This window comes from Aethalodelphis obliquidens, unplaced genomic scaffold (genome assembly GCF_003676395.1).
Source record: "Aethalodelphis obliquidens isolate GAN/ISIS:26980383/991018 unplaced genomic scaffold, ASM367639v1 scaffold6, whole genome shotgun sequence".
Classification (NCBI taxonomy): Eukaryota; Metazoa; Chordata; class Mammalia; order Artiodactyla; family Delphinidae; genus Aethalodelphis; species Aethalodelphis obliquidens.
This window is the reverse complement of record NW_020837950.1, coordinates 36990879-37018066: the sequence shown is the minus strand read 5'-3', so window position 1 is coordinate 37018066 and position 27188 is coordinate 36990879. Positions and strand designations below refer to the sequence as shown.

Genomic DNA, 27188 nt, shown 5'->3' with positions numbered 1-27188 from the left:
TCAGGACTCCATGCTTCACCCTTACTTCTCAGAGATGCAGCTGGATGCAAGGAAATCCTGACAAAATCAAGGAATGAATAGCTGGTGTTTTAGATGATTGAATCCTAAAGGCTGAAAGAATGAGGCCAAACCTAGGTAGGTGTCTTGGCTGTACAATGAATGAAGAAAGTTGTAAAACTAAAAAGTGGGAAAACCAGGGTTGAGTAAATACCCAGCATCCTCTCTTAACCACCTGTGTATGCAAATGACCTACTTTCTCTGAGCCTCAGCTTCCTCCTATGCAAAAGTAGGAGATTGTCATTTGAGGGAGAATTGAGAATTACTTGGGAATCTTATATAAGAATAATTTAGCTTTCTTTGTTTGTTCCTGGTCTGGGAAAGTACCCTCTTTTTTGAAACCCCAGGCAACTCTGATATCAGACTTAGTGTTCTAGAGACAATTTGATATTGTGGAAAGGACTAGATTTCTGCATCAGACAGATATGGTCTCAAAACGTGCTTCTTATCAGCAATGCGTGACTTAACATATGACTATGTGTGACTTAACTTTTCCCAACTGCAGTCTGACAAATGCAAAACAGAGAGAATGATACTGACATCATGGGATTACTGAGAATTGTTGGGAGAATTAAGTAAACTTAAATGTAAAATATAGCACATAAAATTTGTAGCCCAGGATGTGGCATCTGGCAGTTAGGTTCTTATTCAATGTTCATTCTCCTCCATCAAGATAAATAGGGAGATATAAGCAAGATAGATTATTCATCTTAAAGCTATTAGGTTTTCTGTGATACTGGCTTCTTAACCCAGGCCTGGTTGACAATTTTTTGCTAATTTTTTTTTTTTTTGAGATACCCTGTGTCTCATTCTGGAAGCTTTCCTTACTAATTCCATAACCCTCTGGAATTAGGGGATCTGGAGACTTTGGGTGGAGAATAACCCATGGTGCAATGCAGTCAATGTGTCCTTCAGCACCCTACAAATACAATAAGTCCTGGAATGATGCAAGCAAGGGACTCTAAAAAAAAAAAAATAGGTACAGGGATTAGCTAGGAAGGAAGAGATGGATTTCCCTTGAGCCAGTGGTGAAATAATGAATCATGAAAATAGAGACTTTGTATTTTAAATGACACACAAGGGACACCTCCCCATCCAACCTGCTTCCCACTTAGGGTTGTCAGCACAAATCAGAACTGGGACAGTCTGCCAAGGCAACAGGCTGGTTCAGCGTGTGACAGGAAGGCTGTCAGGGAGTTGGGTCGTGCCTTACATGTAGAAAGCCTCCTGTCATCAGACTAATCACAGAGCCTTTTCCTTGTAACTAATGGGTAGTTTTCTTTAATCTCCAGAAATCTCTGATCAATTAACTGCTATTTAAGCCAATCAAGGAAATTGAGATATGGGGTTAATTAGCTTTCTGAAGGTTACACACAGTATCAGTCAGCAGAGAAGCCTGAAGTGGAACTCAAGGCAGAGCAGGTAGATGTGTGCAGCGTGAAAACGAGTTGACATCCAGGTGGTAATGAAGATGTGATCGGGCACCAGGAGATTAGACATTCTCCGCCCACCATGGGAAACCCGAGGGTCCTCTACTGCAGCTCCTTCAAGGAAACTAACTTCTCCATTGAACAATTAATTGTGTTTGTGTTGGTGTTCTTAAAGCACGTTTGACTTCACACTTATTTCTTCCTAGGTCAGCCCATGGCCTCATCAGCCTTTAACTTCGCTGGGCAATTGTGAGGAATTAATGGTACAGCACGTGTGATGATTTGATGGTGAAGATTTAAGGCTGTAATGCCCATGAAAGTTTTAGCCAGCGCCAAGCACACGAGGGCAATGATCAGCCATTATTATCACTGTTACCTGCCCCCAAGTTCTATCAGTGCAAACTCCCTGAAAAAGTTCTATCAGTGCAAACTCCCTGAAATATTATATTTTCTTTTCTCTCTCCCTCTTATTCTGGATAACTGCTTTCTCCTTTTTCAGTTTTAGGTGGCTTTACCACATGGTTAGTGGGCAGCCCTGCCCTGTCTTCCCAGTGCCCCCATATCATCCTGGTTTGGCATCTCTTCCCCAGATTTTTTTGCGTTCTGTCAAGCTCATGACTCAGTCAGTTTATCTGAATACAATTTGTTTTTCTGTGACAAAGTGTGACTTCTACTCAAAGGGATATCGGGCCGTGTTTCTTGGTCAGTCTAAGCATGGGATGTATTTGTTTCTCCAGGTGTGACATGGCAGAAATCCTGGGACAGATTGATAGTCTTCATTTCTTTGGTTGTTGCATAAGTTTCCTGTTGCTGCTGTAACAAATTTTCATAAATCTAGTAGTTTGTAACAACACACATTTATCAGTTTTCTTCCTCTCTCCCTGTCTCTCTCTGCCATACTTCCTTTCTTCCTAAGAGATTTCACAAAGTATTATAATTTAGATAGGGGCTGCAGAACAAACATTTATAGAAAGCTATATAATTTCAAAGATTTCATTGCATGCATTATCTCAACAGATCCTTACAAGTCCCCATGGAGGTGTTTACGTTAATTACCCTCATTTGCGGATGAGAAGACTAAAGCTCTACAGCCTAAGGTCACATACTCATTCCATGAAATCACATCTCACCTCTTCCAGCTCTTATCCTCTTTGCACTAGGCCACCACATCTCCCTGATCCCCATTCCATCCTTTATATAGTTTCCTTCTGAAATTCCCAGTATGTTGTATTATCTCTGAAAATATCTTTGGAAGTTTTTTAGTTTTTGCCTGGAAGATTAACAGGCAAAATGCACTTTCTTGAAACTATTATTGATGGCATTTCCATGACTAGGGTCATAGGTTGGTGCTATTTATTACTGAGAATGTGAGGTTTGCTTGTCCCCTTTGGCAAAAATAAATGGAACAAAAGGAAAGTGGATAATCTGGGATCTATGAGAGTTCACACTCTAAACCCTGGGAATCCACCTTCCAACCTGCAGGCTAAGTGAGAACCACTTGAACTGGACATGGGCTCCACCTGAGATTCATAGTACAATAAACACTTATCCTAATTAGCCAATAGACATGAACTCAGAGGTCAGCAGGACTTAACCACCTGTCCAGATACCATGTCTCTCTGACACCTCAGACAAGAGGCCATGGATCAATGACTAATTTTCATTGAAGCTGAATACATTATTTGGAACTACACAAATTGCATTCCATTACAATGAAAAGTCTTGAAACAGAAGCTAAAAGAAAGACACTGACAAGAGAGAGGCAGTGTAGTGGAGGAGAAAGAGTACAGGTTCTGTTAGAAGTGGATGGTCCATGGCTTTGGTCCTGATTAAAGCATCCTCTGAGGCTTTGGCCACAGATTATTATTTTTGTCTGCTATTGCCAAACTTTGTGCCATTTAATTCCACCACTCTGGTTTCAACTGATTATGGTGTGGAACAGTTTTCAGGCCTCCAGTGACCATGAATATGCTTGATATTATCAATAGTAATGACATGAGTTCACCGTGCAATAGACTTCCCAACAGAGACACTTCATATTAGATACTGTTTATTGGAGCATAATAATGTGAAGAGCAGTGAAGTATACAATTGGCATTTGTTCATACCAATTTCTCTCTCCTCATACCTCCAGCATCTCTATCCTCTTCCTCACATTTAGCTGATAATCACATTTCTAACTTTACTGAGAAAATAGAAGCACTCAGAAGATCTGAACAAACTGCCTCAACTTTTATATCCAGCTACCATCATCCCTACTCATAATCTCTATTTTTACTCCTACTAATTTGTAGAGATGAATTGCCCATGTTTCTCTCTATGACTAACGCTTCCTCTTGTGCAGTAGATCCTGTCTCTTTGTGCCTGTCCAAGGATATTACCCTTCTTTCTTCTGCATCAATTTCTTCTTCTATTCTGGAACATTATCATCAAGATAAAAAAACACTATTGTTTCTGCATCTTAAAAAAAAATGTCCCTCTTGACTTTGTTTCTTCCTTCAGCTATTATCATCCTCGCTTCTTCTTCATAGGGAAATTTCTCAAAAATGATATATGTACTTACTTTTTCCAATCCCTCCCCTCCCGTTAATTTTTTAATGAGCTCTAATCAGATGTTCATTCTTACACTCCACCAAAACTCCTTTATAAGATCACCAACGACTACTGTGATGCTCAGTCAATCCTGTTGTCCATCCTCATTTGACCTAACAGCAGCATTTGGTAGAGTTAATCACTCTCTCCTCTTTGAAATACTTTCTTTAGTTAGACTCCAAGATATTACACTTCTTTGATGTTCCTCCCTACCTCACAGTTCTCTCATCCTCAGTTTTCCTTGCTGGTTCTTTCTCTATTCCTAACATTGGAACAACCCAGGGCCCAGTCACTGATTCTCATCTCTTTCCTATCTACACTCAGTTGTTGATTTCAGCCAGTCTGAACACAGGTAGCAAGTCCCACCTGTGTGTTGAAGACTCTCAACCTTACATCTCTAGTCCAGACCTCTTCCTTGAACTTTAAGTTTGTATGTCCAACTGCCTACTGGCCATCTTCACATGGATAAAATGGATATCTCAAACCTAACATATCTAAAACTGAGCTCCTGATCTCCTCCAACCCCACTGGTACTCTAGATATTCTGCTCAGATGATGGAAACTCAATCTTTCCAGGTACTCAGGCCCTAAAACAAACAAACAAAGAAACAAAGAAAACACTCAGTGTCCTACTTGTCTCCTCTGTTTCTCTCACATCACATATTCTACTCAGTTCATCAGGAAATCCTAAGTCGTGGCTTTAAGATAGTATATCCAGAATTTGACTCCTTCTCACCACTTTTACCATATTAACCAGGCCTGGGCCACCATTAGCTCTTGCTTTGGCTATTGTAATAGCCTCTTAATGATATTTCTGCTTCCATCTTCACCCTCCTACCATTTATTTCCAACTCAAGAGCCAGAGTGATCTTGTTACAAAATAAGTCTGATCATGTCACATTTCTGCTTTAAAAAAATTCCTTAAAGTGGGCTGTCAGGCCCTTCACAATCGGGCCAATGTTAAGGCTCTAAACTTACCACACTTACCCTTACCTTAGTTACTCCACTTCAGCCACACTGGCTTTCCTCTTCTCCTTGAACATGACAAGCATGTTTTGGTCTCTGGGCCTTAGTAATTTTTGTTTTCTCTGACAAGAGGATTGACTGATTCCTTACTTCCTTTAAATACTTTCTTAAATGTCACCTTCTGAGGTTGAGGACCTCCATGAACACTGTATGTAAAATCACATTCCCAGCATGTTTCTTCCTTCTTTGAACAATTTTTGTCCATAGCTATTATCACCTGTTAGTACAATATACGGACCATTTATGATTTTATTTATGTCTACCTTTCCAGTCCAGAATATAAATTTCTTGAAATGAGGTTTTTTTGTCATTTTTGTTTGTTGATATCTCTACAGCAGCTAAAATGGTACCAAGCTTAATAAGCACACATACACATTAGAGATTTTCAGATTAAAGGGAATGAGTGAATAAATTAATAAAATAGACTTCTCAGAGAATATAAAGAGTACCTTCTCACAAGCACTCTTTTTATTGCTAAACAAAATAATATGGAAATTTGGTTATGATAAAGGTGACATCACAACCCACCAGAGGTACATAAGAAAAATATATGAATTCATGTATATACAAGATTATTTGTTTAAGTGTAATCAAATAGCCCTACATGGCAATGAAAAGTTCTTCAGAGATGAACTCAAGCTAAAATCCCACTACTGGGCATATACCCAGAGGAAACCATAATTCAAAAAGACACATGCACCCCAATGTTCATTGTAGCACTATTTACAATAGCCTGGTCATGGAAGCAACCTAAATGTCCATCAACAGATGAACGGATAAAGAAGATGTGGTACATATATACAGTGGAATATTACTCAGCCATAAAAAGGACTGAAATTAGGTCATTTGTAGAGATGTGGATGGACCCAGAGACTGTCATACAGAGTGAAGTAAGTCAGAATGACAAATATCATATATTAATGCATATATGTGGAATCTAGAAAAATGGTACAGATGAACCAGTTTGCAAGGTAGAAATAGAGACACAGATGTAGAGAACAAATGTATGGACACCAAGGGGGGAAAGGAGGGTTGGGATGAATTGGGAGATTGGTATTGACATATATATACACACTAATATGTATAAAATAGATAACTAATGAGAACCTGCTGTATAGCATGGGGAACCCCACTTCACTGTACAGTAGAAACTAACACAACATTGTAAAACAACTCTACCCCAATAAAAAAAACTTTTTAAAATAATATGTAGAGGAAATAATAAAATTAGAAAATCACTATTTGAAAACTCTGCTAAAATAATTGATTCAGAATGAAACCATTGGATGAAAGGTTGTTGAGGGAACTTCACAATGAAGGAATTGGGAATTAACACTTGAACCCACTGGTCCATTTTAACAACACTGAACTTGGCACAACTAACTTATAAGAAAAAAGGAAGCTAAAAATACCAGTTGAATATCACAATAAGCAAACAGATGAGTAAAGAATATGTGATAATCATATTGCCCAAACAAGGATTTTCTTGAGTTAAAAGAGGTGTTACCTAGGGTGGAAAAAAAGTATACATTAGAACAATCCCATGTAAAGTGTAGTTTTATTATTCAGAATATAAATATTCTAAGAGACAATTGACCTGTTTTTCACAAATCTATAAGAAAGGGAAAGAAAGGAGGGACTTAACAGATAAATGTAACAAATCGATATTGATTTTTGGTTTTGTGGATGTGCTTTTTGGATATGCTTTACAAAAAAAAGTGGAAAAAGACATTATGGAGACAAAGAGAAATTTGATTATGCCCTAGGTATTTGATCATAATAAGGAACTAGTAATAATTTCATTTGGTCCTATAATGGCATTATAGTTTGTAAAATTTTGTTCATGTTTGCTAGCAATATATACTAAAAAATGTAGGAATGAAATGGAGTCCTGATTTGCTTTCCTCTACTACAGCAACACATCTTTTAAAAGAACAGGTTAATCAGTTATGGAAAATAATTGACAACTATTGAATCTGGGGAATAGATATGTAGATTTATCAGACAATTCACTCTACTTTTGTGTATTTAAATATTTTCTAACAAATCTTAAAATAACGAGTAATGTTAAACCTTGGTGCTGCTCCTACATTCTAAAAGATGATGAACCATTGATCTCTTTTGCCATGACCTCAGGAGTGTATTGTACTCTTAGAAGTGATAGGACCTCAAGGGACTATTTCCTGGCACTTTTTTGGATTTCTGTATGACCTTTTCATTAACTCCCAACATAAGAAACTGAGGACCATAACTCCCTTTCAACTAGTAAGAGTCTAAATATAATACCTGAATTTGAATTCTAGTTCTATTAATACCTGTGTGAACACTGGCAATTTTCTTTAAGCTTTGGATTCCTATAATATAAAATAATAAAATGAGCATAGTATAGGAATGCTGGGAGAATTTGAAGTAATGTGTATGAAACACTCATGCAGGGCTTGGCATATATCAGGTGATCTTTCCTTGCTTCACTTCCAGCAGAGTCATGGCCAGCACATAGATTCTTCTGAGTCAAACTAGCTATTGGAAAAAGCAACATGACAAATGAATGCCCATTGATTTTGCATCACACAATTTTTATTGAAAATGTATGTATCTACCCCTGCTTTTGACAATACACCCTCAAGTCCAATAAAGGTCGTGAGAACAAACTTGGTTCCTATCAAATTAAAAGAAATACAGCCTCTAAAAAATCAATGCTGTTTCCGAGTGGATTTAAAAAAAAAATGCATGCATGGAGGGTTCCAATATTACAGTATAGCAGAGTAAAAACATAAACAGCATAAAATGTATCTCATGGGTTTTTTCTAATGCTATAAATACTATTTTCTTAATCAAACTGAAATTTAAAAAATTAAAATAAAAAGAACCCAGAAAGAGCACATATTTTATTTCTATTTAAGTTTAAAATAGACCTTTTGAGGAAGTATCAACTCTACTTCTCCTAATTAATCAGAGTTTGGTTGTGCTTGCCTGATGGGTTTACTTCTCTTTTACCTGGGCACCAAAAGCTGTTTCTTTTTAACTTGGCATCAAGAAAGATGTTGTTCTCAAACTTGGCTCTGAAACCAGTTCTTTCTAGGACACTGCATTATTTCCATAGCTGTTGTTATTGCTGAGAGTCAAACAGTCCCATTTCTTAAGAAACATCCCAGTGATACCCATTCGGATGAGGCAGATATTTATATGCAGTAGGTTTCCCCTCTTTCCCCAAGTTCCATTATAATGTCAGGGGTTATTTGTTCCCTTTTCAGGGAGAAACACTGGGCTCTTCTTAATTCTTCAGAAAGGTTTGGGCTTGTGAATTCCTCATCCTGTGTTAAATGAGCATGCTCGAACACCATATGTTTAGAATAAAATTCAAACTTAGTATTCTGTAATAACCTATATACATACATACATACATATATATATATATATATATATATATATGTATAACTGAATTACTTTGCTCTACACCTGAAACTAATACAACATTGTAAATCAACTATATCCCAATATAAAATGAAAATTAAACGTAAAATATTGAACAAATAAAAACCTCAAAATAAGCCCTCAAGGAGTTTTATCATCTTTCTTCTACCTCTTCTCTAGCCTCATCTTCAGCAACTCTTCTAGCGATCATCTTCATTCCAGCTTTACAGAATTATGAACTCAGAGCCTCTTTAGAAATTTTCCTTTTATATACTAAACCTCTCCTCACTTATCTGCTCAGCTAATTTTTACTCATCCTGTGGTATACATCTCAAAAATCTCCTATTCCAGGAAGTCTTCTATATTAGTTTCCTGTGACTGCTGTAGCAAATACCACAAAGTTGATGGCTTAAAGCAACACATTTATGCTTCTGGAGGCCTGACATCTTAAATCAATATCACTGAGCCCAAGTCCAGGTGTTAGCAAAGCCTCATTCTCCCCTGGGAGCTCTAGAGAAGAATCTGTTCCTTGTCTTTTTCAGCTTCTGGTGGCTGTCAGCATCCCTTGGCTTGTGATCAACATGGCTTCAATCTTTAAGGCCAGCATCTTCAACTGTCCTTCTCTGTCCCATCTTCACATTGCCTTTTCTTCTGTGTATCTTTGTGTCAAATCTCCCCCTCTACCTCTCTCTTATAAGGATACTTGTGATTATATTTAGGGCATACCTGGATAATAAAGAATAATCTCTCCATCTAAAAATCCTAACTTAATTACATCTGCAAAGCCCCTTTATCCAAATAAAGTAACATTTACATGTTCCAGTGATTAGGACCTGATAGGTGGGACATTATTCAGCATGACACATCATCCTTGTTCTTTTCTTCCAACTATAGCTCTGCTTTACAGGCTGGATTATGAACCCCTTATCTGAATATTGATTTAAAACCTTGTATTTAACTTTATCATGGTACGTATAATGATGATGATGGCAATTTTGATGTTGATAGATAAGATATATCAATTGCTTATAGTATACTGGGCACTACTGTAAGAATTTCACAGATATTATATCAATCGATTCATACAACAATTTTAAAATGTAGGTGCAATGCTTGTCCCCATTTTTCAGAAGATGTTACTCAGGTACCATGTCTAGCAAGTGGACTTTCTGAGATTTGAATCCAGGCTGTCCAATTCAGAGCCTGTGTAGTGTTGCACCATGAATATCGATTCACCTGCTGTCTCCCCAATTCACTGTAAGGTCGTGGAAGCCAGCCAATATCCTCAGTTTCTAGCATACAGCTGATGCTCAGTGATGTTTGGGAAATAAATTTATAGGCAGATTCTAAACTGGATCTTCCCTTAAATAGATATGGGGTCTCAGACATGTGTGTAAAACTTTCTGGACCTCAACTATTTAATCAAGATGTTGGACTTTGGATGACCACCATGATCCCTAATGTTTTATGAACAGATCATCTCAGACATCCATTTGAAGTCTAAAATCTATTGGATTAAGGTGACTGATTCACTTGGCCCATGTTGTTGAGAATACTCAGCTCAGGGCACTGTTAACGATTTATCACACTGGGGAAGATAACTTTTGAAGTAGAAGTCATTTTAGCATGTCCATGTTCCAAAAGCTTTGAAGGAATGCCAGAAGTATTAATAACATCTGTTTTCCCAAAATAGGCACATCACTTCTACTTCTGGTGGGAAAGACTAACCTTTTTGGATTCTCCCAAAAGACTGTGTTTTATTCACTATTGCCTGTCATTCCTGAAGCCTAATGACACAGAGTCATTCCACCTAGGTGACCTACCCACATAATAAATGAATATTAATATCTCAATCTTGGGTTGGAGGACCCAGGTCACACATCTATATAACATTCTGCCAATGGGTTAATGAATAGTGAATCAAATAAATTCAGAAATTAACCTCAGATATAAGAGCTGCATGCATGCACACATATTTAATGCTTTCTACACAAGTTACTCAATAAAGCATTTCTCGAATACTAGAATGTGAACCTTCTAGACACTTATAAATATTAATTGACAATAAAGGGAAATACTGAAAAAGTTATTAAGAGCACTGTATAGTGCTGACTTGGTCTTCGAGAGCCCTCAGAAACGCTCTTCAGTTGGAATAATAATCATGGAAACATGAACCAAATAAAAGACTTTAAGCTACACTCTGAATGACGTTGCATATGATTAACTTTCATTATCATTAATGTGTATTATGGTCATATCCCCAATGACATGTGGCTGGGAGAAGAGCTCCTTTAGTGGCAAAACTGTTATCTTATTGCTGTTGTTGCTATTTCAGTTTGGGTTCCTGGTACGAGGTGATGATTGCACAGCTTGAAAGCTGCTTCCTTTAGTGGAAACAGCATAGGCTTTGGAGCCAGACAAGTCTGGATTCAAATTCCAGACACTGCTGGTGAGTTGTGTGGCTATGGGCAGACTGCCTGACCTCTCTTCCTGAAAAATAAGGTTTAATGGAGAAAGAGGTAGAAAGATGAGTTGAGGGAGAGTCTATATGACCATTCCCACGCTGAGTTTCTCTGTCTCCTGAGGGAGAAATGCTTTGGCAAAACTCCCTTCTGAAACCCACACAGAAAGTCGCTTTCTATATGGATGCCTTAGGCTTTGGTTCCAAGTCTGTATCTGTACTTCCTAAATCTTATTTTTTGTTACATCTTTGTTGAGATAGAAACCATATACCAAAGTTTACTTTTTTATAGTGTACAATGAATGATTTTTAATATATTCACAAAGCTGTGCATTGATCACCACTAATTCCATCATATTTTCATTATCTCCCCAAAGAAACTCCATACCCCCTAGCAGTCACTCTCTATTCCTCCCTCCCTCATTCCCTGGCAACAACCAAGCTATTTTCCATCTCTATCAATTTGCTTCTCCTGGACATTTTATATAAATGGAGTTATACAATAAGTGGTCTTTTGCATCTGGCTTTTTAAAATTAGAATAATGTTTTCAAGGCTCATCCAGGTTGTACCATGTATTTTATGCTCAAATAATATTCTACAGTATGGATATATCATACATCAGTTAATGGACATTTGAGGAATTTCTACTGTTTGGCTATTATACATAATCTTGCTACGAACATTTCTGTACACATGCTTTTTACAGACATATACTTTCAATTATCCTGAATATACATAGGAGTGGAACTGCTGGGTCATAAGGTGTGATAGTAAGAAAAATTGTCCTACAAAATGTACATATTCTAATTCTTGGAACTTGTGAATAAGTTATGTTCCATGGCAAAGGGAATTTAAGTTTACGGATGGAATTAAGTTTGCTAATCTGCTGAGTTTAACATAAGGAGATTATCCTGATTAATAGAGGGGGACCAATGTCATTGCAAGGATCCTTAAAAGTGGAAGGGGGAGGCAAAGGCAGAATTTCTGAGGGAGATGTGACTATGGAAGGATGGTCAAAGTGATGCAGGTTTGCTGCATTTGAAGATGGAGGAAAGAGGCCACAATCCAAACCATGGAGGCCACCTCTAGAAGCATGAGAAAAGGAAATGGTTTCTCCTTTAGAGCCTCCAGAAGGAATACATCCCCACCGACACCTTGATTTTAACCTAGGGAGACTGTTGTCAGAGTGTCAACATCTCGAACCTTACGATAATAAATGTGCGCTGTCTTAGATGACTGAGTTTTACATATTTTGAACACCAACTCATATTAACACCAACTGGTAGTGCCACTGGGACAGCTGTGATGTCAAATGATTGTGGCTTTGAGTCAGGTCAATAAACGATGAGTTCTGAGAATGGAGATCTTCAGTGAGCTTTCAGAAAGATCAAATAATGCAATTATCCAGGGAAGGGCTTTTAGGATGGTCCAAACCTGTTTTTCCCGCTCCTGTGACTTACAAGTTGCTGGCACAGCTAGCTAGCATAGTTGCAAGGCTGTTGGCTTTCAAGAGCTGGAAGAAGGTGATGGTGTTAGGGTGATTTAAAATGCCAGAGGCTCTCTGTTCTTATTTGATTCAACCATTTTTCCTGAATAAACACTCCTTTGATGGTTAAAAGCCCAAGTTCTGAAAAAGTAGCTTTTGACAATTTTTTCCAGTGTTCTCATTACTTTGTAGAGGAGTGGATTTTCAGAGGCCCTTCCCCTACCATTCTGGAAGTAGACCCCCCTTCTTCTGGATTTCTACTCTGGAGAGCTGGGCACATTGAGAATGGGACTCAAGTCAAGCACTTTCAAGCTTATATTCTTCTCAAGATGAATCTGAGTTGCCTACTTTCCACCCCTTACTTCCAGGAGTCCCATCCAGGTTGTATTTATTCCTCTGGATCTTCCTGCTTTACCATTCTGTCATTCCTGAGTCTATAGCATAAATGGTTTAACTGCCTAATATGAAGATCCTTCCCTGACCTCACTGGCCTTTGAGGATGATGGGGCCTTGGGAGGGTGAAGGACTAGCTCTTTTTGAGGGAGTCCTTATAAGTCTATGATCTCTAGACTTACTTGGCGTCTAAGAGTTACAGGAAATCCTTCTCTGCTAGTTCCCACTCCATGTCTGTTAAGCTGCTACTCCTGACCTCTGATGCTCTTTTACTCTGCACTATGCTCTGAGAGCCAGAAAAATAGACTCTAGTCTTGGATCTGATATCTGTTGGTTTCTTCTGTTAGACACATTATCATACTTCGCAGGAACTGATAGACAAATGGTGATAAAACAGCAATGTCACAAGACCGTTTGGACATCACAAATGATAATTTATTGGAAAGTACCTTCTGCAGTCTCTATCTCACTTGGCTAACTTATCTTAGGCTGTAGGAATCCACACTCTTCAATTTTCATTTTGCTTGAACTGTTTTTCTCCAACTGTTGCTCTTGAGTTCTCTCTAAAGATCCTTATCAGTGTTAAAAAAATATTTTTGTGATCAGTTTGAAGATACTTTTCAAAATTAATTTTAGTCTATTTTAGATTGTTTGGAGGACCACCTCATAATTACATACTCTAGGCAAAAGTTTTTTCCTCATGTTTATTTATTTTTTATTGTATTGTCATCAGTTAGCATTACCTTCATTGTGGAAAAAGAAGCAAAGTAGAATTTAACATGAAAATGATGCATGTATTTCAAATAGAAACTAAATGACATCACAAGTCATAATAAATTGAATAGAGGCATAAGTTGGAAGAACTGAATTATTAAATTACACAAAATTGATAAAAATAGAACACACACATGCACACAGACTTTGCCGAAGCAGCTATTACAATACTCACATTTCAAATAGCACTTTTGGTTTCAGCAAAATTATATCAACTGACATGTAAATCTGATGTTGATTCCTTGGAATATAATGGTTCTACAATTTTGTTTGTGATAACTTGGTGAATATTTTCAGGTTTTATACCAGGGTAAGAGCTATAAGCATAAGGTGATTATAATGAGTTTATATGTACACCTATATAAGTTATATTGTAATAAAATTATGCAGACAGCACTAGGGGTCCATGAAAATGTTTTATTTGCAGATGGAATGTATACATTGCTCAAGTATGAGAGGGACTGCTCTGCATACAGAAACCAGGCAAAGCTCTCAGGGAGCCTTCAGTTTATACGCAGGCTGAAGGCATGTCTTTAGGCCACAATGACAAAATAAAGAGACAAGAGAAACTTTCTCACGTAAGGGACAGAAAGTTGTACATCACCAAAAGGCACAGAAAAGTCTTGTGCAGAAACTAATTTAAAATAATGAAGAGAGTTTTCTTTACTGGAAAGGGAATAAGTAAACTATGAGAACGTTTTGGGATCCCATTTTTAAGAACGTAGGCCTGTGAGAAAGAAGGTCTGATTTAAAGTTCTGTTTCTACCCCATATCTTTCAAGATGTCCCATTGGCTGCAAAGCTTAATGTTCCTAAGTCTCAGTTTCTTCAACTTTAAAATGTCTCCTTCATAGATTTGTTATGTGGGTCAAATAATATTGTAGAAGTTGAAAGTACTTTGTCAGACACAAAATCCTGATGGTGATGCTACTCTGTTTCATTTTGTTAGATGTTAATAAAGGGTCCCTGGAAATTGTTCTAATTCTTTGCAGTTGAACATCTCAGCAAGAAGATAAAAAGCCCTAGAATGCTCAAGGTCAGTGAAACAAACAATTCCTGCATCTAATCTAGGCTGAGATCTCAGCAAATGCACAGTTGATGTATTCAACAACACCTTAGGGAGATGGGTTTAGACCAGATCTCTAACTGACAGAAAATTTCGACATTTTCAATAGATTTTGATTGTGTTAATCACAAAGTTTCTTCTATAGATAAAATGAAAAAAAAAATACCTCACCTTTCTCATATCTGTGCACACATATATTCCTACACAATTCACCCACAGAAACATCCAGGCCCGTCCATGTATTTGTGTTTCTGTAGAGACACACACGATAGTGTGCTTACACATGCGTGAACCACCTGCATACACATGCCCTACTCACTCTTGAATGGACCCAATTCCCATTGACCATAGTAGCCCATAGTCTATCATAGTTAGTTTCCAGCCTGCTTTATGAGGACAGGGCAAAAATGTCCTGGTCTTTCCTCTCACAGCATTTATCTCAACCAGGGATTCCCCAACATCTGATTCTTTAGATCATCCTTAGAAGGCATTTTGGGAGCCACAAAAACAGGTTTGAAAGTCAGTCATACTTAGATTTGAATTACGACCTTGGACAAGTGACAATCCTTTTGAGCCTCGTTTCATTGATTGTAACTTGGTGGTAGTGAACACTGCCTCATGGACACGAAGGCATTAGAGGCAATGATATGAGTTTCCTGTATGCTCTTCTGGTTCTATTTGAAGATGCTTTTCTTCAGAATGATACATATATGTGGATAGTAAGAACCACAGAAATTTTAGTTGAAGTCAGGCAGGAGACGTTCTCATCCAAAATGGCCCCAGCGTCCTTAAAGGGTGAAACTCATGCATCTCCTTAACGTTCATTTGTTACCAGCTTGGATCCCCTTCCTTTACATCTTCTCAGTTCTTACCTCTTTAGTATTAACTTTTCTTTGCTTGCTCAGATTTGCTACTTGCTTCTGATTTTCCATGGCCTTGTTGGACATGGATTTACCTCAAGGCATCCTCTCAGCTTCTGACTCCATCATAATAGCTATGGTCTCACCATGTTGCTCAGTTCCACATTTATAAGAGAAGAATTTGATGTCAAGACATTTTTTTCACACCAGGCCATACAAATTTAAGTTTGGAGTCCCGCAGACCTGAGATAAAAATCTAGCTCCAACTTTTATTAACTCTGTGACCTTAAGCAAGTTGTTAAACTTTCAGAATCTCAATTTTCCCATAGTCATATGGAGAAAATTATGGTTCTTACATCCATTGAATTGTTGTGAGGACTAAATCCAATAATTTATGGTAAATGCTTAGTATAGTACATGGTATATATTGAACAATAAAGAAATGCTATTCTTTAGTGTCAGTTCTGGTCATAGACCAGAGGTCAACCTGAGAATAGGCTGACTTTTTGCCAAGTTCCCACCCTTGGTGTATTAGTCACAGCCACTGGACAATAGAGGTCATAGGTTGTTCCCTTAGACAAGAGTGTCAGCAGGACAGGATTTCTGTAGCCACATCTACTCAAAAGATTATGGGATGCAGTTTCCTTTAATTCTATATAAAGTTAGAAAATAATGCAATAAAATCAAGCTGTGTATATATGACAGTAAAATAACTTTGGGGAAAAATCCATTAGTTTTCAGAAAGTTAAAACTTCTTCATCTTCACATATTCACTGCCAATATAATAAAAAGGGTCATCTGAGAAATCTTAAGAAGGAGATATTCTCAAGGTGTTTTGATGAATCCTCCAACCAAACCTGGGGACTGGGTAGGAGTGGGTGAGACTTCCTGGAGGTGATCCCATAAGCTTTGAAGAAAGACTATGAGTTACACAGGTTAGGAAGCATGAGCATGGGGACAGTGGTACTTTCCAGGGAGAAGATGCCATGTTCCTGTATTATACGCACCTGTATTACTGGCAGATGCACACCTACATGTTCAAAATGGGCATCCCCATCCCACAACCCCATTTTCCTCAAAAAAGTGAATGACACACTAGCGATTTTAGTTTCTCAATACATATATCTTCCCTAACAAGTAGTTTACGTTCAGAATGAGGGCAATCTGGGTGCATTAACAATTACTACTTCAAAGAGTTTACTAAAGGACTTGCCAAGTGTCCAACCCGTGGGTTGGACCAATCCTTACCTGTTATTCTATAGATTCTACAAAAGGAAACTTCCAGAAAAGTTCTTGATCTTGAGCAGTGGCCACAGGAACCCAGACTGCTTCAAATTGTCCTGAATTATTTCTGGGCTCTTCAGTGGAGAGTCAGACGAAGGCTCAGAAAACCCTCATTTCCACGATGTTCCCCTCACTCTTCCAGGCACCGAGGTCCCCTCTGGGACTGCTTCAGACCTGAGGATGCCAAGTCTGTGTAGTCCACGGCAGGTGGAGGAAGTCCTCCATGATCTGGGGTTTATGGTGTAACAAGGGTACCAGAGCAGCTGTGCTTGGCTCTCAGTAGGAACTTACTTGTCAAACAGGTATGCTTTTATTCTTTGAAAAAGTGAAAATTGAAAGATACAGAAGCAAAAAGAGAACAATTTAACAACCATCTGCATACCTGCTGTTTGCAATTAACAAGTATTAATACTTTATAATATTTGTTTCACAAATTGTCATTAATACAATAATTTCACTGTCAAGTTGAAGCTCACTGCTTCGTCCCATTCCAGACCACCCACTCCTTCCCAAGAGATAACTATTAGGATGAATTTGACGTATAACTTACCAACCAAATATTTGTACCTTGTATACATAAACCATACGCTGAAGTTTAAATTTTTTTTTACAAATATTATCATATAATATTCAGCTTTCTGTAATTAGCTTAGATTTCATTCAACATGATGTTTTTTTTTGAAGGTCTGTATTGGTCCACTTAAATCTAGTTCATTTGTTTAAATTGCTGAATTGTATTCCATGGATAGATGTATAAGTTGTGTTTTTAGATTTTACCTACAACATCTCTCTTACAAGTATCGAGGCATCACATTACAGAAACCTGTGTAGATTCAGATTTAGGAATAGATAGCCAACATGTGGCCCTAAGAAATCCATGGTTATCTCTAAATGAAGGCTATTTACTTATTATTTTTCCTTTCTGAGTTAAATTTACCATTCAATTTTTTCTTAGGATGAATCTTTATTTTACTCACAGTGTTGCATATTGACTTTTATAAGGCCATGGAACAACTTCCTTGATATTTTTATATATGTCTGAACCCCAGGGAATGTTATAGATGCAGATTTCCATAGTCTGTCCCTTCAATTTACCAAACATTTTCATATATGCCAAAAATCAGCAGTAGAGTTGAGCAGAATACCCAAATTCACCAATAATGCTTCAGACCTGCCACATTTTTCGTTATCCACTTAATTATTCTCTGTCTCCTACAGGAGTTTCCATGTACAAAATTGCTTTTCTCAAACACTCAATATCTCTTTCCTTTCTAGAAATGAGGATCACATGACTGATCATGTACTATTTTTGCCTTGGCCACTAGGAAACTCAGAACAAAATTTGTTGCTGAGATAGAATCGTGGCCTTTCCTTGGTGTTGAAGGTTTACTTCAGCTTCATTTAGCTATTTCACAACATATTCCAACATGAAACAACTTATGTGTAAAAAAATTTATGTGCACACATAATTTATGTGACCATGCAATTACTGTGCAAACTGGACACTTTTAAAAATGAAAGGCAACAAAAAAGTAGCTAATATTGTATACCTTTTTGAGTTATCATGCTTTACATAGAGTGATATGTAAATGAACTTTCTATAGCTCCATGAGACAAATATTCATATTCAGATGTAGTCTAATTTAAATGACTTCCAACTTTTGAGAAAGATACTGATGCTTTTTTTTTTTTTTCAGGGTTTGGGTCTTTGGTCTGTGACATCACTGTAACCCCTTCCTGACTCACAGTAAGCACTATATATGATTTTACCATTTTTTCCTATCCTAGGATATAGTTTTATTCCAGTAATGGACTGAAGGTAATAACAACAACAACGAAAAAAACCCGAACATCATCATCACCATCAACTAGGAAAACAATAACAAAGTGTCTTTAGTAATATTTTCAAAACTGGTCTTATAATATGAAGACCTCTTATCATTTATTCAAGGCTTAATATGTCAGACAAATTGCTAAATACTTTGCCTATATATCTTACACATTTTACTCTTCAACACAGGTCTCTGATATAGATACTATTCCCTAGTTACACAGAGGTAGAATCTTGGGCTGAGAAAGGAAAAGTGATTTTCCAGAGTCACATAGCATCTGCATGGCTGAATGGGAGTTTATCACCTGGTCATTTTCTTCCAGAGCCAGTGTTGGTAACTACTAAACTCTCTTATATCAGTAATGTAAACAATTTTTTCTAAACCAGTGATATTTCTTATCAGCATGACCATTGACTGAATCATTGAGTTGGGAAGGGAATTGTATTTTTTCAGCAATTATTAATTTAGGAATTGTAATTTGTAAAGAGGCTTGTTCAGGTCAGAGACATGATTAACAAAAATTTACCAGTTTTTATCTGCCAGTGATTACAAGTCCTCCTTGTGTGGAAGTTCCTCTCCTTTGTCAGGCCAAGAGGGGAAGGATATTTGGCTGTGTGTGGTGAAGACTCTCAGATGGCAGGGGTAGGAAAGGTGATTTTTTTCTGCTATGGGAGAAAACTTGTCTCAGCATACTGAGGCTGTTAGGTTCTTTAGGAGGTCAAGGCCATAGAGGGCTCAGCTCCTTCCAATGGTTAGGAGTCAGGTTTATATATACCAGGAAGACAGGGTCTGATCAAATGCATCTTCCTCTACTTTCTTCTCCCTGCTCCTTTCCCCACCCCACCCCCTAACCCCATCTCTTTCCTCCAGGATCACTCTAAGTTGTGTCACTCCCAAGAGAAGTTGCTAAGATGGCTTTTGTTCCAAGTGGCATAAGCTGTATTTCTCCCAGCATCAGGCAGCCCCTCACCCAAGACAAACTGTGCCGCCCATCATGTGCCCTTGGTACTTTTTGAATGATTCAGCTTCATAGGTTGAATTCAGCCCTGTCTGTGGTTCTCACAGGAACCTCGGTATTCAACAGCCTGTTTTGAACCATCCTTCTTCTGCCTGCCCTACTGTCTGTTCTCTGATTATCTCTTTGGTACATGTTCTTGGTCTTATAATATTTGGTATTCAAATTTTGTTCTTCTTAAAATGTTTAAATAGAAAAATATGATTGCTTTTACATTTAAAGTTTTTTTACTTTTTTTAAAATTAAATTTTGTTCTTATTTGTTCCATGATGTTTGCCTTTGTCTCTCTCTGTCCTGATTTTGGCTTGGCTCTTCTGGACAAGATTTACTTGAATAGACCTACTGGTAACATCCCCTCTATTTGGCAAGCTCAGAGCTGACCCCTCTTTGGATTCTGTTCTTGGAGGCATTTCTCTTTTGCTTATTTTCTAGGATGGTCCTAGGTAATCTAGATAATAAGAAGGGGTTGTCATAACGTGTAAAAACAGAACCTTCACAATTCAATTTACTATCAATAAGAATTTTAAAAAATGGACATCATTCACAGAGCTGAACAAAGAGCGAAACGTACAGTCAACAGGTTATCTAGATGACAAAGACTATCCTAGAATAATTCCTGGTTTGTTATAACCAAAAACTCATATATACATAACAAAATAATCAAGGCAAAGGAAAACAGTGAGAACCAATAAAATCTTTCAATTGTACAACAATTCTGCCTTCTATTTACCCTCCAAAGAGCCCATTGTTTTAGCATAGCTTTTGTTCAGAGTTGTTTTTCATTTGGCAGTCCTGCATGCAAAAACAGTAATGGACACACATACATTTTTTTAATGACATAATTGTTTTTTCTCCAGAGAAATGGCTCCTTTGATGTCCAGGGAGAAAGGAGGCAAATGTTCCTTTGAACTAGTTTGTTTGTTCAGCAGACTATTGTGCTAGTTATACTGCATGCATGGAATTCTGGAGGGAGCACGAGGTAACACATGAGAGCCTGGGTGCTGGAGTCAGCCTCCTGGGTTTGAAGTCTGGCTGTGCAACGTTCCAGCTGCATGTTTCCTAAGCTACTACAGCAACGTTCTCCTCACCATCGCCCTTTATAAAATACTAGGAACTACCTCAGAGGGTTTTATGAAGATGGGATGCAATTCTTCAGATCGAGAGCTTAGAATAGTGCTGCAAAACAGCAGTTCTCAATCTATTTTAGTCATTCTTAGTTTGTAAGAAAGCGAACAACTTTTATAAAGTGTGACAGGAAGATCACTGGCTCCAGAGTCACACAATCCTGTGCCATTAGGTAGCTGTGCGATTCCTGTCCAGTCAGTCCTTGGAATGTTAGTTCCTCCATCTCTAAAATGTGGATAATCATACATAGTCCTAAAGGTTCTTCAAAGAGTTCATGTATGTAAAGCTTCAGGCACAAGACAGATGTCCAATAACTCTCAGTTCCTCTTCACTGGAAAAGCAGTGGAACAAATGGAAGAGGGAGAAAATGGGGGCATGAATAGGAAATGCTTTTATAGGTTGCTCTGCTCATTATGGATCAGTGGAGGAGTGGCTGGGAGCCAACTCGCAATGTAGGACTTCCTTCTTTGCTTGACGATGCTCTTCTTTCTCTGCCGTACCTCTGGATGTCCCTAAGCCAACCACTCTCCTGGGAGTGAGACAGGGAATAAGAACCAGTGGGTCTTCTTTCCTAATCTTCAGGACCCTCAGAACTCTGCCCATACAACCCCCAAGGGTTGGGGGTTGGTATCCTTGCACGAGTGTGTGTGTGTTTGCTTCTTTGCTCGTGGGTATGTCCCTGTGAGATGGTGTCCACCATCAAGGTTACCATCTCACCCTCTACAGTCAGACAGATCTGGATTGAAGTTCCTGCCTGGACACCTTGATGTGTGACCTAGAGGAAGTTACTTAACTGCAACTAAAAACTAGAAATGACGGTAGCACCCTTCACAGAGGATTAAGGTGAGAGACAAACTGAGACAAAGGACTGAAAATCATAATGGTTGGTGTGCAGTACATGCTAGAGCAAAGCTGACTACATTGATTATGACAATCATCATTAATCTCTCTGTCGATGAGCAGATACAGGGCTGTGGCTGTGAGGCTCACATGGTGGTGTGGGAAGAAATCACATGGGTGCCTTCCTCTCTTTTTCTAAGAAACCAGGAAGAGGATTTGCAAGCCCTTCTTTCCTTACCCTGTATGAAGGCATCCTAGGGCTTTACCCACACTGAGTGATTGCATTAGCACAGAGCCGTTCTCCTGGGCATTAGCCATGAGCTCACACTAACATACCAGGCAGTGGGATGTCATGGACAGAGTAAGAAAGACCTGATCCCATTCCCAGCTTATCCCTTACTATCTGTGGAACTTTGGACCAATTACTCTCTCTCTGTGAATCCCCGTTTCCTTATCTGCAGAATAGATGATAATATTTATCTGTGAAGCTTAATCATAGATAAATATGATTGCATTTCTAGAACCAAAGACAGAGACCAGTGTTCATTTCAATCATATAACAAATATGTATTATGTTCCTACTCTGTGCCAGGCATTGCACTAGGCTCTTTGGGTGACAACAGGGAAGTTGTCCCCTACTCTCTTGGAATTTGGAATTACTGGAATCTAATAAATGTGTTCAGAGAATATGAAAATTTTCCCTTCTCCTTTCATCACTTTGTATGGGAATGCTTTATAATTTTGGTGACTTTGGCCTCTTAGTTTCTGTACTCTGCCCCACAGGTGAATTTCAAGTTCAGTGTGCCTTAGGCAAGTCAATTATTTTAAAGCCAGGAAGTTGACAAAGGTAGTTTCGAGCTTGAGGGAGTTCGAAGGTGGGAGGGAGCACAGAGAGCATTGCAGAGGGTTCTTTTAAGGGAAGACTTGGGGAGCTGCCATATTCCTAATAAGAATGAATTTGCCTTTATTTAAAGAAGGAAATGACACTTTCCCACACAAAGGAGAAAGGAAAGGCTGTCTCCTCTGGCTTTGGTTACCAGTTCTGCCTCTCTGGCTGGGGGATTGCTACAGTGAGGAACGAAAGTGACAAATGCGGGCCTAGCCTTAGATAACTTCCCAGAGAAGTGAAAACAGAAGATAGAAAAGTGCCTGCTATTGGAAGGAATGAACTAGAACGCAAAAAAGGGCATTGCACCATAGCATTGCACATGCCGCGTGCGGTATTGGTCTGAAGGTTAGAGACAGGAGCTGTACTAGTACTGCTTATACTTATATCCTGGACACCGCAGAGATGGCTGGAGTTCAGTACCTCTCTCTCTGCCCCTCTGTGTTTCCCAGCATCCCCTGCAGTTAGATTGGGGTGCATGCGACTGAGCTCTGGTCAATGGGGTTTGAACAGAGCAACTAATTCGATTCCTTGAGCACCTTCTCAGGTGCCAGCTCCTTTTCTCTGTTTTGGGAATTCAGCAGGAAACACAACCAACAGACATTTCTGCCCTCATGTTGCTTATATATTCTGGGAGGGTGGAACAGACAATGGACGTGGGGAATAAGTAAAATGTATAGCAAAATACATGAAAAAATAAAATATATAAAATGCATTCATATATAATTTATAAAATATACATAAAAATAGAAATGTTTACATATAATTTCCTAAATAAAAATAAAACTGTACATATGTGTATATATATATATATATATATATATATCTGATATATATGTGTGTGTGGTGTGTGTGCATATATGTTACAAAATATAGAGACAGAGATAACTGCTAAGCCAAAAATAAATTAGGTAAGGAGGATCAGAAGTACCAGGAGAAAAACTGTAATGAGGGTGTCCATTGGGCTTCCCTGGTGGCACAGTGGTTGGGAGTCCACCTGCCGATGCAGGGGACACAGGTTCGTGCCCCGGTCCGGGAAGATCCCACATACCGCGGAGCGGCTGGGCCCGTGAGTCATGGCTGCTGAGCCTGCGCGTCTGGAGCCTGTGCTCCGCAACGGGAGAGGCCACAACAGTGAGAGGCCTGCGTACCGCAAAAAAAAAAACAGAAGAAAAAGAGGGTGTCCATAGAGGCCTCATAGAGAAAGTGAAATCTGAGGAAAGAGCTGAAGGAAGAGCATGCAGATATCTCAGGAAGGAACATTCCATGGTTTTCATGGACTGCAAGGAGGCCAGTGGCTGGAGTAGAGGGTATAATATAACAAAAGAAGAGACCAGAGAGGGGACAGAAGTTTGTGTCGTCTGTGGTCTACAAGGCCACTTTAAGGCTGTTGGCTTGTAGTTTGAGGGAAACAGGGAAACCAGCACAGGAGGAGTCAGATGTGACATATTTCATATAACCTGAGAATCACTCGAGTTGCTGTTCTGAGGATACACTGAAAGAGATGTGGGGAGCAGTGGCAGGGACAGAAGCAGAAAGACCAGTGTGGAGGCTTTTCCAATGTTTCAGTTAAGAGATAAGGCTGACTTGGGCCAGGAGGTGAGAGTGGAAGTGGGAGACATGATCGGATTTGGATATATTTAAAGGTAAAGCCAACAGGATTTGCTGATGAACAAAATCTGGGGAGTGAGAACAAGAGAGGATCAAGAGTGACTCCAAAGGTTTTGCCTGAGCGGCGGAAGAATGGAGTTGCTATCAGTGAGATGGGGAAGGTTACTGGAGGAGTTGGCTTGGAGGGATATCAAGAGCTCAAGTTCAAGATGTCCAGTAGATCAAAGTTTGGGGAGGAGGTCCAGGTGGAAGATGCATACTTGGTAGTCATCAGTGATAGAAGTCATCAAATATTTCACATAGTACTTGAAGCCGTAAGACTGAATGGGATGACTTTTCTTTTTGTTTCTTTTTATTTTTTTAAATGGAGTTTAATTTATATGTTGTGTTAATTACTGATGTATAGCAAAATGATTTACTTATATATACATATATACATGTATTTGTATGTGTGTATATATATATATATATATATACACACACACACATTCTTTTCTATATGTTATTTTCCATCATGGTTTATCATAGGATATTGAATATGGTTCTCTGTGCTATACAGTAGGACCTAATTGTTTATCCATTCTGTATATAAAAGTTTATATTTGCTGACCCCAACCTCCCACTCCATCCCTCTCCCAGCCCCCTCCCCCTTGTCAACCACCAGTCTGTTCTCTATGTCCATGATTCTGTTTCATAGATATGTTCATTTGTGTCATATTTTAGATTCCACATATAAGTGATATCATATGGTATTTGTCTTTCTCTTTCTGACTTACTTCATTTAGTATGATAATCTCTAGTTGCATCCATTTTGCTACAGATGGCATTATTTCATTCTTTTTTATAGCTGTGTAGTATTCCATTGTATATATGTGCCATATCTTCTTTATCCATTCATCTGTCAATGGACATTTAGGTTGTTTCCATCTTTTGGCTATTATGAATAGTGTTGCTATGAACATAGGGGTATGTGTATCTTTTTGAATTATAGTTTTGTCTGGATATATGCCCAGGAGTGGGATTGCTGGATCATATGGTAACTCTATTTTTAGTTTTCTGTGGAACCTCCATACTGTTCTCCACAGTAGTTGCACCAACTTACATTCCCACCAACAGTGTAGAACGGTTCCCTTTTCTCTATACCCTCTCTAGCATTTGTTATTTGTAGACTTTTTAATGATGGCCATTCTGACTGGTGTGAAGTGATACCCCATTGTAGTTTTGATTTGCATTTCTCTAATAATTAGTGATGTTGAGATCTTTTCATGTGCCTATTGGCTATCTGTAATTTTTCTTTGAAAAAATGTCTATTTAGGTCTTCTGCCCATTTTTCGATTGGGTTGTTTAATTTTTTGGTGTTGAGTTGTATGAGCTGTTTGTATATTTTGGAAGGTAGGCCCTTGTCAGTCACATCGTTTGCACATATTTTCTCCCATTCTGTAGGTTGTCTTTTCATTTTGTTTATGGTTTCTTTTACTGTGCAAAAGCTTGCATGTTTGATTAGGTCCCATTTGTTTATTTATTTATTTATTTTTTTGCGGTATGCGGGCCTCTCACTGCTGTGGCTTCTCCCGTTGCGGAGCACAGGCTCCGGACGCGCAGGCTCAGCGGCCATGTCTCACGAGCCCAGCTACTCCGCGGCATGTGGGATCTTCCCAGACCGGGGAACGAATCCATGTCCCCTGCATTGGCAGGCAGACTCTCAACCACTGCGCCACCAGGGAACCCCCATTTGCTTATTTTTGTTTTTATTTCTATTGCCTTGGGAGACTGAACTAAGGAGATCAATTTTCTTATCTTTTTTCATTCAAGGTGGTTGAATCACAGGTGCAGTGGAAGAAAGAGAATGAGTCAGCTTGAAGAACAGGAACTGGTGAATGGAGAATGGTTTTACAGGGAGCCCACCTCCTAGGGAAAATTTTCTGGACTTCCCAGCAGAACCCACAGAGCATAAAACAAACACACACAAACCAAATACCAAAACACTTTACGGGAATTTTACTAAGGTGAAAAAAATAAGCTAAATTATTTACTACATTATTTGGTAACCACAGGTGGAAGGCACCCCTTACTGCCGTGATATTGGCATGCGTAAAAGAAGGTATGCATGTTCTGATGAGTCATCCGCTTATCCCAATCATAGGTCATTGGGGAACTCTGGGGTCATTCTAATGCCAGTCTTAGTTCTGAGATCATTTCATTAAAATAAAACAGAATTACGTGTCCACTAAAAGCTGAATAATACTTGACTGGTTAACATAGAAATCACATAATTAAATGCGTGCATAGGCCAGGCAGGAACTATAAATACATTTAAATGGCCAGGTGTGTAGACAGGAGTGGTGGGGGTCATAACATTGTGGCGATAACAGTGAACATTCAGTTGAGTGTTAACATGCAGAAATAGAGGCCTGATTTTCTGCAAATTTTCAAAAGTCTAGGAATCTGGATTTTATGTAGAAATGATTTCAATATAGTTTATTTTACTAAATGTTGTGTACATGAAGACAAAGCTTATCTTCTGTCTAGTTGTAGCTGATTGAATACAAATTTTCTACCACTCTTGGTCCATTTTTGCACAACCATTTACTAAGAAACTACTATGTTTTTGGTGGATACAAGTGAACCAGAACTGCATGTGGAAAGATTAAGTTCAACCTAGTGGGGAGGTAGACAGATCAATATGGGGTACAATGCTTTGGGTGTGTAAAAGATGAGTCTTAGGCAACATGGGAAGAAAAATTATCTCTGGAGACTTCATGGGGGAAGTGGGACTTGAGTTAAACCAAACTTGAGGGATGAAAGAATGTCAAGGTGTTAGAAGTTTGCCAAACTGTTGCATTTGGTTAATTTATTCTTAATGACTAAACTGTACTGTATTGTTAATGAGATTGTACTGCTTATCTGTCATTTTTCATTAAGATCTATGATCCATTTCAGCCACTCATTACAACTTTTTAAAAACAGTTTTATTGAGTTATAATTTACATAGTATACAATTTACCTATTTAAAGTAGATCATTCAACATGTGTTAG

The 27188-nt window shown here is 38.5% G+C and overlaps 1 long non-coding RNA gene across 1 annotated transcript; it reads left to right on the top strand.

Annotated features, from left to right (window-relative positions):
* The first annotated feature begins 12519 nt into the window (after positions 1 to 12519).
* LOC113618942 (uncharacterized) lies at positions 12520 to 19903 on the top strand. The gene is made up of 4 exons (XR_003432214.1): positions 12520 to 12848; positions 14583 to 14669; positions 16986 to 17145; positions 18541 to 19903. It is a non-coding gene; the product is annotated as an uncharacterized LOC113618942 (long non-coding RNA).
* The last annotated feature ends 7285 nt before the right edge of the window (positions 19904 to 27188 follow it).